We start from the raw sequence: 19,326 nt of genomic DNA, 5'->3' as shown, positions 1-19,326 counted from the left end.
TTGGCTAGTCACGTGCACATCAAACGATGTAACACTTTAAATCCAGCTACTTTGTTGCCTCTTCCAGTAGAGAAAGGTGTTCAAGAACAACATGATTGTTTCCTCCGTACTGAGGAAGAGACAAAAGAAGAATTGACTTGAAAGATACGCCGCTAGAAAATCCGGATGGAATTCTATGGGTGGATGGTTCTTGTTTCAAGCTTCCTAATGGAGATACAGTTTCAGCCTATGCTGTTACTACTTTACATACAGTCATGGAAACAGCAGATATCAGACACAATTCAGCTCAAGCAGCAGAACTGATAGCTTTAACGAGAGCATGTGTGTTGTCAAAAGGAAAAAGAGTGAATGTGTACACTGACAGTCAGTATGCGTGTGGTGTAGCGTTCAATTTTGGGCGTCTTTGGAAAGAGAGGGGATTCCTTACTTCCCATGGCACTAAAATACAACATGGTCAGTTGGTGACTGATCTTCTTGAGTCACTTTCTTTACCTGCCCAAATAGCAATTGTGAAGTGTAGTGCGCACAAGAAGATTACTGACGATGTTGGTCGAGGAAATGCATTTGCAGATGAAGTAGCGAAAAAGACAGCGAGAGATGCTACAAGTCGAATGTATGTTGCGGGTCCTGCGAATTGGGTTAGAGAGAGAGGAATGTATGAGAATACAGTAGAAAGTGTAAGGTCGATTCAGAAAGAGGCTACAGAGAAAGAATTGAGAAAGTGGAAAGAAAGTACAGGAATGTTAGATGAGATGGGATGTTGGGTGGAATTGTCTGAGCACCAACGTTGGCTGTTACCAGACGCTTATGTACTACCAGTAGTTACTATGGCACATGGTCCAGCCCACTTAAGTGCGAAAGGTATATGCAAGCTTCTGGCTCCGGTGTGGCAAAACGAAGGAATCCCAAAGTGTGCAGAAAATATAGTGAAACATTGTATTTTTTGTTTGATGTACAATCCGGGAAAGGGAACCCCAACTCCGGCAGGTCACTTTGCTCCTCCGACATATCCATTTGAGGTGTTGCAAATCGATTACATTCATATGGAACGATGCAACAACCTCAAATATGTTCTGGTGGTAGTATGCGCCTTTTCTAGATGGATAGAAGCAAACCCTCTAAAAGACAATACAGCCTATCCACAGCCAAAGTTCTACTAAAAGAATTTTTCCCCAGGTTTGGTTTGCCGCGCATTGTCTGGAGTGACAATGGGAGCGAATTTGTGGGCCAAGTCATGCGAAAAGTTTGTGCGGGTCTTGTTATCAAGCAAAAGTTCCATGCGGCAAACCATCCACAGTCAGCGGGTTTAGTGGAATGCTACAATGGAACTTTAAAACTAAAAATAGCGAAAGTACAGGCTAGTACAGGACTTAATTGGCCCAATGCTTTACCATTGGCTCTTCTATCCACCAGAACTGCTGTACACTCTCATTTGGGACTTAGCCCATATGAAGTGGTTTTTGGGCGCCCAGCTAATACATGGGGAGTCCCTCGCCCTAAGAAATACTCAGACTTGCCATATCCAATGTTGATTGATTACTTGCATGACCTTACAACTAAATTGCGTGTTCTCCATCAACAGGTTCAGAGTGCTTTGCCGGAGGCTTCCACAGACCCAGGTCATTCCATCCAACCAGGTGACTGGGTTTGCATAAAGAATTTCCAAAGGACGATAAATTTGGAGCCCCGGTGGAGGGAACCTCGTCAGGTTTTGATCACTACGAGAACAGCAGTGAAAGTCGAAGGAAAGAAAAATTGGATTCACGGCGTACATTGCAAGAAAGTGCCTTTGCCTCTACCGTTTGATCAGTGGGTACGTAAGGGCATTAGAGACTCTGAGAGCGAAAAGGTTCCACGATTTGTACCTTTTAGTGATGCACGCCAGAGTGGAACATTGTCTGAGAAAGAGGACAACGACATTCTTCAGGAAGCGATAACACCACATCGTCGCTTGAATACGACAAATCCGCGAGCATTGTTCCGAGACCAAACTGCACCTGATAAAGAACACTATAACCTAAGACCTAGACTAAAGAACACTTAAGATTTTTCTCTCTCCTATGTAGTATTCTATCCCGGTTGCAGGGTCACGGTAGGAGTCTTGGTTGCGACCTGAGTAGTGGCAATAGGCCTGCAGGACTTGCAGTGTCATAGGACAGCAGACAATCGTGACTAAGTGATTGAGGAAGATTGCCGTGAGCATCCACTTAGAAAGATGGAGACTACATTAGGCAAAAGAGAAAGAAAGGATAAAATTAATCATTGTAAAGAAATTTATAGTCGTTGTGGTATTACTTTATGTATTATTATATTATTGTGTATTCTTTTGGCGTGTATAAGTTGGATTATTAATGCTCTGCAGCAAAAAGTTGTCTCTCCTTCTACTTCTTCGTCTTCTTCTACTGTCTCTCCACATCTATTTCATACACTTCCTCAACATGAATTCATTAGAAGAACCGAATATTACAACAATTCATTTGTCCAGTTATTACATCAACATCAATTAATGATAAATACAACAAACTGTTGGGTGTGTGGACTTATGCCACATACCGTAGAAAAAGGAATGCCATATTTAGTTCTTCCGTTCTCCTATGAAGGTTCTGCTTGGGCTTATTTTGTTATCTTCTCCAATGCCTATCAAAGCAAATTCAGACGATCCGTTAGTTCATATATTGGTGATCCAGATTTTAGTCATAGTTCATTGATAAAAGGAATGGTAGCTATGGCTAAAATCATGGAAAATAGTAAGATCTCCGTTGACGAAAGAAAAGCGTACACTAACTGGAACGTCACCCATTATGTCACTAGCCTTAGTGATAAGGTTAAACAAGGAAAATCTCCACCGATTTGGACTATACCAGATCAGGGCAATTTCTGTCTACAGATAAATGGTCAGTCTGCTGACACCATACAAAGAAACAGCTGTTCCCACACATACGTCTACTCCTCTCAGAATTCATCTCCATCTCAGGGTACATATTTCATCTGTTACGATAGGGCTTACACGTTGTTGCCAACTGGTTTTTCTGGTACCTGTTATATAGCTTTCCTTCTTCCCCCTACATACACTGCTTCTTCCAATCATCATCGAAACAGATATGGCAGAGGGATTATTAATTCGAAAGACACAGCAGGACAAGAGGGAGGAGATTTCCTCAAAGGATTTCTTCCTTTTTGGGGTCCAATGGCCAACAGCAGAAATATAAGGCAACTGGTTTGTGTCGTAGAAACCACCATAGACATCACTGTAAGAGCCTTAAGTAATATCACGGCAGAACTACAGGCGGATCGTCTTATGACTTTACAAAACCGAGTTGCCTTAGACTTTGTTCTTGCAGACCGTGGTGGAGTATGCAAATTGATCGGGTCAAGTTGCTGTATTTTCAAATCCTGATGACGCTCCGACAGTATACCAAGGTATCTCTAAATTGCATATAATCTCTGAGTCGATTCATCAGGACGAAGGAGATTGGTCATTGTTAGAGTGGTTTTGGGGACTACTGTCCAAATGGGGTTGGAAGGTATTGACATTCCTTGGAGTAGTTTTGACCATCATTTTCGCTTGTTGCCTTTGTATGCACTGTGGTCCCGCTATCTGCGATCTTTGTGCTACTATGTGCATTCCTAAAGCCAAGTCACAAAGAATAGAAAATATCAAAATGATGGTACAGCAACAACTCGATGACCTCAGGGCCATCGACATTGACACAGATTAACGTGAGACTATCTTGCCTGAGTTCTGGCAAAAGGAGAGTCTGAGAAAATTCGATTTTCGATCGTGATCGAATTGACCCGCCATTTTGTGCTCCGCCGCCATTTTGTGTTGCCCTCACTCAGGCAGCACGACGATCGAAGTCTTTTCTGCTTTTCCTGCAATATTGTGTCGAAATAGCCTTTTGCCTCTGTTTACAAAGCTGGTGCTAGAACAGGCCGAGCACACTAATCCCTGTTATGGTTTTCCTAATCCCTGTCTTAACTATCTGTTGGTTCACACTATTCTCTTCTGACTTTATCTCATCTTCTGGCCTTCGCTGTCCTCCGCTCGTATTCTCTTGTTTCACAACTGTCCTCCAAAACACACAAACGTATCTCGCCACCTGCAAACCAGTTACAGACATGTTAATACCTTAACCTGTGGGAGGGGTGGCAAACACAGTTGGAGGAGAGGCTTCTTCGAGTTACTCGATACTTTGTTTTCCAACTTTTCCTATTGGCTCTATCCTATTTTCGAACTATTCTTATTGGCTCCTTTTATATGTTTTAGGTGTGTTCTTAGTTAATGTATATGTCACCTATGTACTATATAAGATTGTGCACCACAGAGTGAAGTGGCAGTCTCCTGAGAACATACCGTGTGTACTTCTAGGACAACTGTACTAGCTGCAGCTAATAAAATCTGATCTTTTACGCCGACAGAGTGTCCCCGTGTCTCTGTGTAGCTAAGCAGGAGAACCCAGGAGATTACGGCGTACCCTGCGCCGCCAGGTCCAAAAGGTTCTGGTTCTTCAACGTTTGGACTGATGGTCGCTAAAAGGAACGTGACTACGGGAAAAAACTGTGTATGTTTCTAGAGGGCGCCCCAAAAAGTGGATTGACATATGGAGAAAATGGAATAGCTACCGCGGTAATATCTGTGAACCCCAGTTGCTCTCTCTTTGGAGGATCCTGTAACATCATAGAGATCGCTACATTACTATTTTTTATGATATATTGTACAACGGTGTCAAGTGTGATTATAACCATGTAACCAGACTCATCTCATCAAATTATGAATGGGAATGTCGTCTTTTTGTTGTTTAATAAAAATATATTTTTTTAAATGTTGCTAGGTGGATGCGTCTTCCACTGTCCCTGGCAGTCAGAATCTGTTGTGAAGATGACTATTCTCCTTAAACTGTTATACCTGTTCGAGAATATCTTAATATTTCTGAATAGGGCAGTATTTAGGACTCTTCAGTCGAGTCTGCTGGCATTGGTGTGGGCGGGTAAACAGCTGAGGTGTAGCTGGGACACTCTTACACTGCCATTTGAGCAGGGGGAGTTTGAGATTTGCAACTGTATTACCTCTGTGTGCAAGCGCAATTTGCACACTACTGGTACTTCTCACAACGCTATCTGCCACACTTAGCCGTGGAAGAGAATAATGCCTACCCGGTCCTGTTGACTGCTATGGTCTTGCACAGTAGAACTGAGGGGATCGCAAAGAGATAGACATGGTTAAGTGCACTATTAAAGCATGGAGGGCCTTGGGTGACCATGCAGGAAGGGAGTGTCTGTATGCATCGGCTATGCCGATTACTGCGCACTAGGATATCTCAGTGGCGCAGGAACGTGGTGCATTGAGCATTAAGCATAATGCAGGGATTACTAAACTAGGGGACATGTACACTAGTCAGCAGTTTCTATCCCTGGATGCCTTTATATCTGGGCAACCTTACAAGGAGATGCAAGGGTTTGTTTGCACTAGATTGTGCATGGCTGTCAGAACATTGTACCCTGAGTTCCCCAATGAGCCGCTGATGTTAAAAGCATTACAAGTTGTATTATCAGTGGGGAATGTAAGGGGCTGATCACTAGACTTTATAATGCTTCCTAAAGAGCAATTGATATTTCTAGCTCTGCCTCCCTCGATAAATGGAATAGCAGGTTGGCTGAGCCTATGGTCTGGGAGGACTGGGAAGCATGTTGCACATTGTCTGGGTGCCTAACCCCCAATTGTAACCTCCGAATAATACATTTTAAATTTTTGCACCAAATGTATTATACACCTGTGAAACTGCAGAAATATGGACTGCGGGAAGATGCTAGATGAAGGTCTTCATGTCTGTTTCAGTCGCTGGTGGTAAACCAACAACACATGTTTCAGATCTCTCTTGTTTCTAGGAGAAGACAAGCTAGTATCAGACATTGCTCTTGCTATAGACAGGTGCAGCAGGATACAGCAGCATGTACTTTGGTCACCTGGAGCTCTTCAACATAAGTAGGTACTGAATGCAAGTGGAGGACCTTGGAAGATGTTAGACCGGCTTCTGGGTCACTCTGTGATGCACAGCTACATAGGTGTGGGGGGAGTGTACAGCAGCACAATAGTAGCTGTGGAGAACATTACTCAGGTGCAGCAGTGGTTATGGGCACACTTTCAGTTTTGGTAGTGATGAGCACCTTGGGCATAGTTGGTTCCAATCGCAATGTCCACTGCAAGCACAAATCTTGGTTTTCGGTGGAGACTTCCGTGTAGCTCTGGTCTCTACTGGAAAAATCTATTATGGGCACACCTCTTGATGTCAGTGGTGTAAACAGCTGTGTTCGGGCTTCTTTGCATGGCAGTGAGGTCATTCATTGATACATGATTCCCGCTCTGAACCTCACTACTGGATTGACTGCCCCCAAGTTCCTTGGCCTCCCAGATAACTCTCCAGAGTTTACCTGGGCTTGATATACTCACATCAGGGGGCTCTGGCAGCTTCTGGCGCCTGGACAGACATATCCCTCCAGGATTGACAGGCTCCTTCCCCCTCTCTGGAGGCTTACTGGCTTCCAAGCACTTCAGCATGGCAAGACTACAAGTGATATACCCTCTCCTCTGGGAAGTGGGCTGTCTCAGCTCTGGTTGCGCAGTAGTCTTCTGAGAACTCGGCAGAGTATTCTCTTGCTTAGTCAAAGTGAAATTCGAATTGCAACCACAAGTGTATCAGTGGTTCCACTTGTGTACAAGCAATGCAGACAGGAGATGTGGATTCTCTGTCTGCAATTTCAGAGCCGATTTCAGGTAGTCTTTTTTTAAGTGTTCTCTCCTGGCTGATCTCCAAACACAGCATTTGTGTAGACCAATGTTCTTCATAGCAGGACCCATTCAATGTTGAAACACCCACAACAGAGGCACAAAGAGGTACATTCTGCTCCCAGCTATCAACAGCAACACTTAGGGGCATATCAGCAACAACCGGCAATAATTATCGCTAAGCGCACTTAGCGCTAGGATAATTATCGCCGGCTAGCATGGATTTTTACCACTGAGATAGCGTGCTATTAGCAACGCTTATCTCAAAAGCGATAAAAAGCCTAGCCCTAACTGCCTAACGCGAGATTATCGCTGGAAACCCAGCGATAATCTCACGAAATGTGGCGTTAGCTTGTTGATAGGGCCTCACAAACTTAGCCATGATATCCATCTTCCATAGGATATCATGGCTAAGTCAGTCCTGAAGCAGGCATAAGGAAAGTAGCGATAACAGGAGTTATCGCTACTTTTCTTGACGCTATGCTTCACAGCGTGGGGCTTGATGATAGGAGAAATGTCGCTTAGCGACATTTCTCCTGTCATGTGATGCAAAGTGGGCGTTAAGATTTCCTGCGCTAATGCAAGGTTTCACGCATTAGCGTGACCTTGCTAATTAGGCGATAAAATTATCGCCGCTTTTCGGCCGAAAACGGCCGCAAAAGCGGTGATAATTTCCTATCGCCGCGTTGTAGATATGCCCCTTAATAGTTAATCAGAAAGAGAGACTGAAAGCTAGACTCACCCGAAGGACCCTACCTCATTTGAACAAGACTACAAACCCACCCCTCACCCTGACCATCTACCAAAACGGCATTTTGCTAAAGGACCAAATTGAATTTCTCTGGGAAGCCCTGTATCCTCATCTTCCATTTCAGTATCTAGGTACACTCCCTCCAGCTTCAGCAAGGTCAGCAATACACTTCAACTGTCTGGAAAAAATAGCTTCACCTCCATCGTTGGCAGAGAAACAGGCCAGGAGCATTCAAAATGGAACTCAAAGGCCTTCTTTTTCCTTGCTAACTCAGACACTCAAAGCATATATGTTGGAAAATAACCCTCTCTGAAGGGCGACCCCAAACGTTTTGCCTTCCTCCTCCCCTTTTTGCTCAACTCTTTTTATTGGCCTAAGGACTCTGAACACTTTACCACAGCTAACCAGTGCTAAAGTGCATGTGCTTCTCCCCTAAACATGATGATATTGGTGTATACCTAATTGGCATATTTATTGCACTGGTAAGTCCCTTGTAAAGTGATATGCCATATACCTAGAGCCTGTACTTCAAATGCTACTAGTGGGCAGCATCACTGATTGTGCCACCCTCAGAAGTAGCCTTTGATACGTGTCTCAGGCCTGCCACTGCAACTACTTACCAAGCCCTACATTCCCCTTTTATTACATATCGCACGGCAAGCATCGTAGCCCATGACCGCGAGGCCCTGTCTGCCGGCCATGACGCCCGGCCAACTCTTTGCGTCCGCAGGATGATCATTAGGAATGCTCTACTTACTTCCGTCAACAGTCCCCTCCGCGATCGAGACTCTTAACTCAGCTTGAGAAGGTAAAACTTCAGCGGGACCTGTTTGTAACTTTATCCGACCTGCGCTCCATCAGGGAAAGCTTGAACTTTTGATTTACCCTGGTCTAGCGTGACCTAAAGTAACCTTTTAGTGCTATTGACCTCTAAGCACTGTTTTTGGTTTCATCTTTAAAAATTCATAACCTCGGTTCTACTTATTGGATTTTTTTTTTATGTTTTGGTCTTGTGTTATTCATACAATTATAATCTATATTCATAAACCTGTGTGGAGTCTTTTTGTGGTGTATTCATTGTGTTACTATATGTGTGTTTGTTGCACAAATACTTTAGACATTGCCTTTGCAGATAAGCCTGACTGCTCTGTGCCAAGCTACCAGAGGGTGAGCACAAGTTATCTTATCCTATATCTAGCTAAGCCTGACTAGAGTGGTGGTTTCTGCCTGGCCTGGGTGCATACCTCAGCCAACCAGGAATCTAATTTCTAACAATATAGAACACCGGCCACATACCCAAACACATGCAAGATATACACAGGACATTAGTGTAGGATCTGGCTAAGCCCATAGAAGTGGAAATTACATGACAGGTCCAATAGGTTTCCACTTCAGTGACACAGATTAAAAAGGTCTGGTCACAACTATACATTCACAAAACACAGTATAATGCTACCAACACTCTCCATGCTAAATCCATGACAAGGCCAGTAGTCCACTGTCAGTAAAACAAGGATGTGCTTTGTGTGCATCTTTCATTTACACTTTTATCAAGTCACTTTCAATGTATTTCACTACAGATACCAGAGTGTACATCCGACCTAATGTTCCTGGGTTTCGTTAACACCTAATACATGCTTCACTTATTGTTCTATTCTTGGTACGAGATAAGCAAAGCTTCTCAACTGTTTAATTCTCTAGTATTTCAGGATACAAAATTATTAGGGGCAAGGCAGAAGGTTTTTGGGGAAGTATATTCAACATAATCGCAGGATATGGTTACTTCACATTCAGTTCATTGCCCACAGGACGCAGGTGAGCAGCCAAGTATTCTACATGTATTGACTTAATTATGTTTGAATACTAAAAAAGTTTAAGGAAGATTTCGCCTCATATTCTCCTCTCATTATTGAACAGCATGAGCCTATTTAAGACGATGACCATGCATCGTGGATCTTTTTGTTTCAATGTCTCCCATTCATTTAAGAGTTGTCCTTTTTCTCAAATTGTCTAATTTCCTCTTTTATTTGAGCAGGAAATTCTTCGAGGAATGCCAGAGGGAAGTTGTGTTTACCATTTAAGAAGGGCACCAGGATGTTACCTGAGATTTAATTTTACTTTTTCATAATTTTCCAATTTTCGTTATCTGCTAATCTATTCTTCAAAATGACACAGAGGGGCAAGGTGTGACAGGATTTACCTGTAGGTTTCAAAGCCCACAGTTCTTCAAAGGGAAAAATTCAAGACTTATCAGACTATCTGTTGTTGTTATCAGTGGATGAAGAAGTGTGGTTCGCCCCTACGAAATTGTCCATGTCTACTACTGTAAATTACTGAGGCAGTATGCGAATAACGCAACTAAGAGGCATATTATCAAGAAATTGCGATAAATATCGCAACGCGTGCTCAGCGCTGTTTTACTTATCGCCGGCTATCACTGGAGTTAGCGCGTTATCATCAACGCTTATCGCCAAGGCGATAAAAAATCCAGCGACAGCGGCGAAATGCGTGAATATCGCTGGAAATCCAGCGATAGGGAAATCCTTGATAATACGCCATGGTGGACTTAGCCTGACAATCCACCTACCATTGACAAGATGGCTAAGTCAGATTTTTATGAGGTGTTAAAATCCGGTGAAAATCTTGGTTTGTGGGACTTTTTACATCGTTACGCGGTTGCGGGGCCGCTTGGTAAATACCGCGATGTTGTGTTACCGACCTTTCTCATGTTGTTTCAGGATGGCACCCCTACTTTGCATCTCATTAGCATATGTATATTGCTAAGATGTGTAGCGTTAGAAATTCGGCTGCTAACATGCGATAATGCATGTTAGCGCCGCCTTGTTAATAGGACGATAAGAATATCGCCGCTTTAGACGGCAAAAAGTGCCGCTAAAGCGGCGATACTGCCCTTGATAATATGCCCCTAAGAGTTGCAGGAACTGGGCCAGTTGATGGATGGATATAGTGGTCTTAATTTCCTTTGGTAAACTCTAAGGGGCAGATTTATGTTGCCTGGCGCATCTCTGCAAATCAGTAGGGATGCGCCAGGAAAGATGTGGCACGCAAGTTTACCCTTGCGCCACCCATGATGCGCCGCATCATGGCGCAGGAATAAACAGATGCGTGTCGCATCTGGGGCGCAAAGTTGGCGCAGTGCTGAAGTAGTGTTGCGTGCGACACCCAACTCCAGCACTCTTCCAACTTGCCCTATCTGTAACGTGGTGCGTCAAGCCTTCTGCCTGCTTCAAGCAGGCACAGGGTTTTGACGCATCAGCGTTGGAAAAGTGACTCAGTGAAATCTTGTAGATTTCACTGAGTCACTTTTCAGGGCCTTTCCTGCGCCGGAACGCCCCCCCCTGCGTAGAAACGCCCACATGAAACCTGATGCGCGTTTCATGTGGAGCAGGGCTTTACACTGTGACGCATCTCCATAGATGCGTCACAATGTAAATAGGGCGCAACGTGGCGCAGGGTTTACACCGCCGCTGTGTCACAAAAGTCATGCAACGGCGGCGTAAAAGTCGCGCAAGTCCAACATAAATCTGCCCCGATATATTTTTGATCTCTGTTTTTTATTCACTCAATCTGAGAAAGAAGCGATCCTAACTTATTCAAGACAGTGCGTTGTGCAGCACACAATCGCCTGAATATTCAAATATAGTTCATAACGGTGGCAGGGAGTTCAGCTTTGCAATGCTGGGGAGCGTTTCCTAGATAGCTCTGTCATTTGTCGCTCTGACATCATTTGGCGGCAGAGAAGCTGCATCTCTAAGCAACCGTGCTTTAGCAAACATGCCTTTTGTGGCCAGTGATGCAATGGTTCGGTTTTCTGCGTGCATGTTTGCTGGTGATCTCGTTTCATTCCTAGCATGGAAAGTTAATGAGTCCATAATAATCTGATCTGTGTTCTGCCTGGATGAGCGAAGCGGCTCATGCCTGTACCCGGTCCCAGTGCACTGTGAATCACAGCCAATATTATTGTATTTTATGGTTTTGTTTGTTTCATTGGAAATCATTTCTACCAAATGTTCAAATATTTTCACTTCCCTAGCAACTGGTTAGATTACCATAAAAATATTGCTGAGCATGCCTTATATTAAAGAGAGCAGTGCAAAACATATTTATCCCAGAAGATTGCACTATTCTAGCTAAATAGAAATCATAGCTATTCAGAAATGCAACGGTGGTCACTAAAATCATCCTCTCTCGCATTTTTTCCCCTGGTTTAGTGTGAAATTAATCTATTCGGGGCAGATTTACAAGCCCCTTGCGACCCTTTTGCGCCGCCATTGCATCACTTTTGTGACTCAGTGATGGCGTAAACAATGTGGCCAATGTACAACTTGGCGCAGGTATAATGTATTCAGGGTGGGCGTTCCTACTTTGGAAAGCCTCGTAAAAATGCCAGTGAAATTTACAAGATTTCACTGTGCAACTTCCAGGATGCCACTGCGTCAAAACTTAGGTCTGCTTGAAGCAGGCGTAAGGAGTGATGCAGTACAATAAGTATAGGACTCAACATGGATTGCTGGAGTTGCGTCGTTCTTGCGACACAACTGACGCAATGCGTGACTTTTTGCACCAACAGATGCATCAGAATATCTGATGCATCTGTCAAACATTGCGCCATGGTGCGCCGTATTGTAAATACGGTGCATCCATGGTGGCGCAATAATGGTATGGCAGGCTGGCACAGTGAAACTGATGCATCTCTACAGATGCGTCAGTTTCTTGTAAATCTGCCCAGAGGAGTACAAAGGACAGGTGGGTATTATATTTATTTTAAACAGTTTAATGTGTAAGAAGTGTTTGGACCCGAGCAGGTATTGCTTAATTAGGGTCAGTGCCCAAAGCTCTGGTAAGAAGCCCGCACCAAATCCTATTAAATAATACTGAGCCCAATACGAAGGCTACTAGTTTTAAACCCACCTCATGCATCTTTAATCCACTACCAGACACTCCCTGCCACTTCATGCCACTCTTGTAGGTTCCTGCTTCCTCCTTTGATGGTGGTTTCCCAGTCTCTCTCGTTCTTTCTCTTTCTACTTTGTTTTCCCCTCACTTGCTCTTGCTAAAAGTCTGATGCAGAAAAATAAGTGCCGGTCCACAAAGATGAATTCCGGTGGCCCCCACTTTGACCGCCTCCTTTAGGTTATGTGATATTTTGCACTCTTGACATCAAAGTGAATGGACACTGATTTTACTGACTACCTTAGATCGGCAATTCAATCACTTTCAGGTAATACTCGCTCCTTCTCATCCAGCTTTACGTTAGGGGGAGCGCTTAAAAAAGTAATTTAGGGGAAAGACAAAGTATAATAGCTCACACTTAAAAATAAAGTGAAAGAAGCCGAAATGTATGGGTTTGGAAAACAGTATTCATAAACTGGAGACAGACAGCTGTTTTAATAGTGGTGCCCTGCTATTAACACAATTGAAGGTCTCAAGGGAATCCTTTTGACAACTTACCCTAAACACAGAGGGGTATATTTGCAAGGGCCTTATCGCCGCTTTAGCGGAACTTTTTGCCGCTAAAGCGGCGATATTTCTATCGCCCTATTAGCAAGCTGTCGCTAACAGCTGTTAGCGACAGCTTTATGGCGAAAGCGACCGTTTTGGTGCCGCTTTGCATGTCAGCGATATATATCGCTAATGACATGCAAAGTAGGCGTTCCCAATTTAAAGCAAGTGAAAACAGTCGCAAACCCAGCTTCCCCCTATTAGCAATGCCCACGAAGCGATAAAATAATTTGCGCTAACCGCGAATATCGCTGGAATCTAACACCTGCTAAAAACATGACTTAACCATTCTAGTCAATGGGAGGTGGATTGTAAGGTTAAGTCCTCACCTGCCTATTAGCAAGCTTTTCATTAGCGCGTTGGATTTCTCGCTGGATTTCTCGCGCTATTGCTGGGTTTTGCTGCTATCGCTGGATCTTCTATCGCCTTGGAGATAAGCGTTGATAATAACGCGTTATCTCCGCGATGAAATCCAGCGATAGCCGGCGATAAAAAAAACAGCGCTGAGCGCGTTTTGCGGTAATTATCGCAATTTCTTGGTAATATCCACCTGAAAGACTTATATGGATAGCTACCCAAGGCACTGATTAATACAGACACCTCTAGAATGGTCCCCGATATCTGTGGTGCAGCTGGTATGCTGAAACAGACAGACTTGAGACAGCAGAGGACTTTGCTGAGTGCTACAGTACGCTGTAGGAAGTCCTCTCACACTTCAAATTGAACAACTGTCTCCCTGATACGTGACCTCCCACATCAGAGGTTATCAGATGAGTATGGGGGAAACACACAACTTCACCTCACTGAAGCTGAGCTTTCCAAATGCCTATCTTAGATGCAGGATGGTAAGACCACTGGCCCAAATTACTTTTCACCTGGATTTTTTACAAGATTTGTTTCCCTGAAATTCTCTCCTAAATTAAATATGATGGAGGACCCCAAGCTCACTAGGTCCCTGCTAGACCATCTCCAATTGGCCATGGTTCTCGTCTTGCTTAAGTGTGGTAATCAGTCAGATCAGTGTCAATCATACAGGCCAACATCACTGGTCAATGCTGAGACTAAAGCGCTTGCTAAAACAATTACTAATAGACTGCTATGGGGGATAGCCATCTTAATGCACCAATATCAAAATGGATTCATGCCCAGAATAGGAACCAGACATTGTATAAGACAGTTGCAAACGGCAATGGCGCGAAGAAAGGATTCTCCGATCCATGCATGTTAATGCTTGCTGATTTTGAGGAGACATTCGATGAGCTGGGTTGAGTTTTCTTAGGGGAGGTCTCTTTCTGTCGATATTTTGGACCTTGCTTTATTTCCTACATTCATTTACCTAACTGCCATCCTAAGGCATGTGTCAGAGTAAATGGTGCATCATCCTCCCCCTTCAATGTTAGAAGGGGAATCCCACACGTTTGCCTCCCCTCTTTCTTGCTTTTTCCTTTGACCATTGAACTTTGGTGGATCCGAGCGGATGGCCTAGTGCAGGAATTTCAATAGAAAAGACAGATTGAAGATCAAAATTCGATCTATGCTGATGACATTTTCCTTATAATGCAATTTCCTAGAAGGACGGGACAGATACTAATAAATATGCCTGACTTGTATGGTCAGGGATCAGGACTCCATGTGAACTGGGGCAAGTTGCTTTGCGAGGAGACAAACCACCTAGCATTGAGGCATCAATACATCATTTATTCACCTCTTCAAGCTTAACGGGGCATCCTTCAGGGAGAGAATGTGGAAAGACACACAAAACTGAAGCAAGTTGCCCATTAACATACTTGGGAGCGTTGCTCTGTCTAAAATGATGACATTCCCTAAACTCCTCAATAAAATTCAGAATTGCTCTAATGAATTTCTAAATAATATTTCAGCCAGGTCAGATCGAATGCAATCAGCTATATCATAGTTAATAAACACCCAAAGATTGCATCTAATAAATCTACCAGCTCAGTTTACAGAGGGGAAATGGGAGTGGCTGATATACACAGATATCATTGGTCATTTTAGTTGACCTTCATTAATGATTGGCTGTTTGGAGACAGGCAATCCGGTGTTTCGCACTGAGCAGATCCCTCTGAAAGAACAGTTCTTATTGAATCATTGGTTCAGCTCCTAAGTCCCTCTGGGCCTTCTCCCCTATTCGGTGACTGTGCTTAACCCCTTCTGTGCCCCGCCCTTTCCACGCCCTGTGCCAGGCGTTTCATTAGCGGGCGGGGTTCATGACAAGATAGTCTCCTCATGGGCACAGCGCAACCGCGCTCCATGACGAGACTATCTCGTCATGGGCACTGAAGGGGTTAAAAGCTGGCAGGAGGCTTGTGGATGGGCGCAATTGGAAGGCAAACCTACTTTGCAAACCACTCTTTGGCAGTGCATGTACCTAAAACAAACAAGTGGTCTTTAGGGCTTTAAATCATGGAACACAATTGGCATGTCACTGTTACATGGTGAGTGGGAGTGTACATGTATGAAATCTTTTGCAACTCTACAGAGCAAATACGAACTTCAAACAGGACAATTTTTTTAAATATTGTCTGCAGGGCCGGCTTTAGAGCTGGTGGCGCCCTGTGCGACAATGACTGTTGGTGCCCCCCCAATGGCCATCTCTGCAACGGATTTCCTCACTAGCACCCTTTAACAGTGCCTCTCAAGTCTCCATAACCACTGTCTCTCAGATTCATTTAGTTTTATAGCACCACTCATATCAGTGTGAGGTGTCAGAGCACTTTACACCACACACACACTGCACAGAGACAATCATATGTGTGTAAATCAGTGTATATGAAATGTTACATCAGACAGCACTACAAGTTGTAGTGTAGGAGTGACATGTCGATACTGGTAGGCAATATAGTTAAAGTTCTTATTCAGGAAAGGCACAGATTCAGAATTTAAAACGTAACATCATTGTTAGGGGTTCTCTTTCATAATAAGAATTATTTTCTATCCACATGAACCCTTTTCACAAGATTAGGATAATCAAATGCTGGGCAAAGAAACATAGATCCAACATATACCTTGCAGTTTGCAGAAGCTCTAGGGTGACAGTTAATAGCTCAATGTTCTATATTAGGATTTTGACTTATAAACAACAAGTAACAAAAGGAGCTCTTTTACAGCAGCAGTAACCCACTGACCTATTTACATTATATGCAGTTCGTTATCTGCATGGTACACGTTCTTAGTAGCAGGCATTTTAACCATCTGCGCTACCTTAGTATGAGTCAAAATTTCCACTAGGCAAACCTCCGGTCTCTCTCCAGGAAGACACTTAATCACTGCAGTTATCTTGACATTTTAATTGATGCCTGAAAATTGCTGGATGCCAGGAATGTGGCAGCAGGTGTTTTTAAAATGATAATACACATTTTAAAAAATGTCGCTCCCCACCCCAAGTCAACCCCCGATGCGGTCACACCGATCGCACCGCCCTAGAGCCGGCTCTGATTGTCAGCTCCACCATGCATTGGACACCAGTTGTCGTAAGAGTCAGCCATGTAGGAGTTAAATCCTTTAGATGTATAGCTAACTTTGGAAAAAGGTGCCATCTACAGAATTTATCATGCCATCAATACAAATATCCCAGTCTGTTAGGTGGTCCATTGTGCACCAAGTGGGAGTGGAAGGAGGCAGATTGGAGAGATATCTTCTGTGCACCAAGGGACCTTACTATAACACAAAATTACCATTAATATAAATGAGTAATTTGTACCTTACCCCAGGGTGCCTCTTGAAGGAAGGCGTAACTCAGTCAACAACATATACTAGATGCCACATGGAAACTGACGACTGGATGCATATGCTATGGTAATGCCCCAGAATAAAAGGAGGCCTTAAGGTATTGCAGATGTCCAAAGACCCTTCCCCCCAGGTACTGGGGACTATGGAGGAGGTAAGTGGCCAAGAGAAGAGAAGACACTTGTGGGGATAGGTACGCTATTGGAAAAATGGGACATCACTAGACATTGGAGATCAGAAACTCCATGCTTTACAGAGCATAGTTGAGGTATGGACTTTTACTAAAAACTAGACATTTAGTTAAAGGTGGCCATAATACACATTGTGGAAGCACTGCCAGTTGAAATTGACATGATCAGTGATTTGCAATTTCATATTTTATAGACTTTTCAAATGACTATGCTAGGAATATAACCTTTCTAGACAAAATGATTCAAAATAGTGTATATTTCGATTGTCCTCTCAGTAGTTGATTAAAGACATTTTTGCTTTGTTTCCAAAATCTGTATGAAAAAGTTTCCAAAAAGACATGTGGTAAAGTTTTAAAAAATAAATGTATAATAGAGCGTAAACAAAGAACAAAAATACATGGATGTTTATGGCACTATCACAAAAATATAATTTCTGTAATCTAAATAGCAAAACCTTTTTCCATTATCCTCGCTTAACACAGTTTAATACTTTTTTGGGGCATTGTATATTTTTTCTGTTGGGAGATAGGCATTCTTCATCTACGTTTACAGATCTGAAACAAAATCTACTTTGCCATCAGAAGTACTGGAAACTTGAAATAACTGTATGACATAACAAGGAAACTCTGGCAGATATAGCAAGCCAGAAAGACCTGTTAAAGACAAAGCTGGGAAGACAATCATGGGTAACAAAAGCCAACACTGAAGATGGGTGGAGCACTTCGAAGACCTGCTGAACCTGCCTGTGCTGCAGTCTCCTCCAGACATACAGTAAATTGAGAAGGACTTTCCAATTGATTGCAGCAGACCAACATGGAAAAAATACGGCAAGCCATTAAACATCTGAGAAATGGGAAGGCAGTAGGACCTGACCACATTCCTAAAGAGGCATTGAAGGCAGACATTGAAACATCAGTATACATGCTCTACTCCATGTTTGGAAGGATCTGGGAAGAGGAAAAGATCCCATCAGACTGGAAGAAGCGATATCTGATCAAGATCCCCAAGAAAGGTGACCTGAGTAACTGTGCAAACTACAGAGAAACAACTCTTCTATTGGCCTGCAGGAGTTTGAGCAGCAGGCCGGGCGGCTCTAGAGGTGACGGCGCTGCCTGTCCAGCATGTCTTGGAGCAAGAGGTGAGAGTCTGAGTCAGGGAGGTCAGCAGAAGACAGCGAGTGTGGGATCCACCCACCCTGCACCACGGCATGAGAAGCATGGGGCCGGTTGTCTCTGTGGCTCACCCCGCTGCCTGGTGAAAGACTGGGAGATCCAGTGGCCTTCTAGGCCGAACTGATAGCTGCCACGGCAGTGGAAGGTGGGTGAAGTAGTCAAACGGTATTGTCCACCAACACAAGCTAGAAATTGGAGAGGATGGCCAGAGGTGGAGGTGTTCTCCTTTCCCCAATGGACCCTGGATGGATTAGAACGCAGAGGCTGAGGCCCAGGCCAGAGCCGAATTAGGCCCTAAAGCTATGAGGCCTTGGATTGCAGGAGTGACTCAAGGTGGCCTGCTTGGGTGCGGCCCGGTTGTGTATCATGACTGAGCAGCGGTGTGAGGTGGGAGGGCGTGTCGTGCAGAGGGAGGTTTAACCACTAACCTTACAGCCGGATACAGCAGAAAAGATGGTGATGCTAATTAATACCTTCCCCTATATGGAGATGCCCACGAGTATATATATATATATATATATATATATATATATATATATATATATATTACACTGCACGGATAACACCACCACAGGGGAAAGGGAAAAAAGGGACAAATGAAACAAAAAGGTTGCAGCTGCTAGGCGTAGAAAAGGGATGTCATCGGAAGCTGTGGACCTCACTCTCCTACAATCCACCCCGTAAGCCCTGTAAGTTAAAACACAATACACACATGAGATCCCCCGTCCCTCATGGTATAGAACCACCATAAGCCCCTATGTGTCTTGCACTTACTTTATATACAGCTACACTTCTCCCTATGTTACATGGCACAAAAAAGAGAAAAATAAAGAAAAATAGAAAACAAACAGTCTTGGTCCACATAAGATTGAGGTACTTATCTGACAGTAGATAATCCTCTAGTTTTGGAGAATACGCAATCCTTATGGCAGCCTTGTGTCTCCTGACAGTTCAGAGGTTGCACTCCGGTAATTCCCCAACCTATCTCGCTCTCTTGAGCGTGTTTGAGCAAGGTTTGAAGATAACCAAAAGGAAACACTCTTCGCGCTTAATCCGCCTCACTCAGGAGGCAAAAAAGAATGTAGAACCTGTAGATCGGCGTTTCCGTGTTCTCCTGAGCGGAACGCCGGGATCTTGAAAGGTCAAAACTAGAAGCGC

This window comes from Triturus cristatus, chromosome 6 (genome assembly GCF_964204655.1).
Source record: "Triturus cristatus chromosome 6, aTriCri1.1, whole genome shotgun sequence".
NCBI classification, from domain to species: domain Eukaryota; kingdom Metazoa; phylum Chordata; class Amphibia; order Caudata; family Salamandridae; genus Triturus; species Triturus cristatus.
This window is presented reverse-complemented; position numbering follows the sequence as displayed.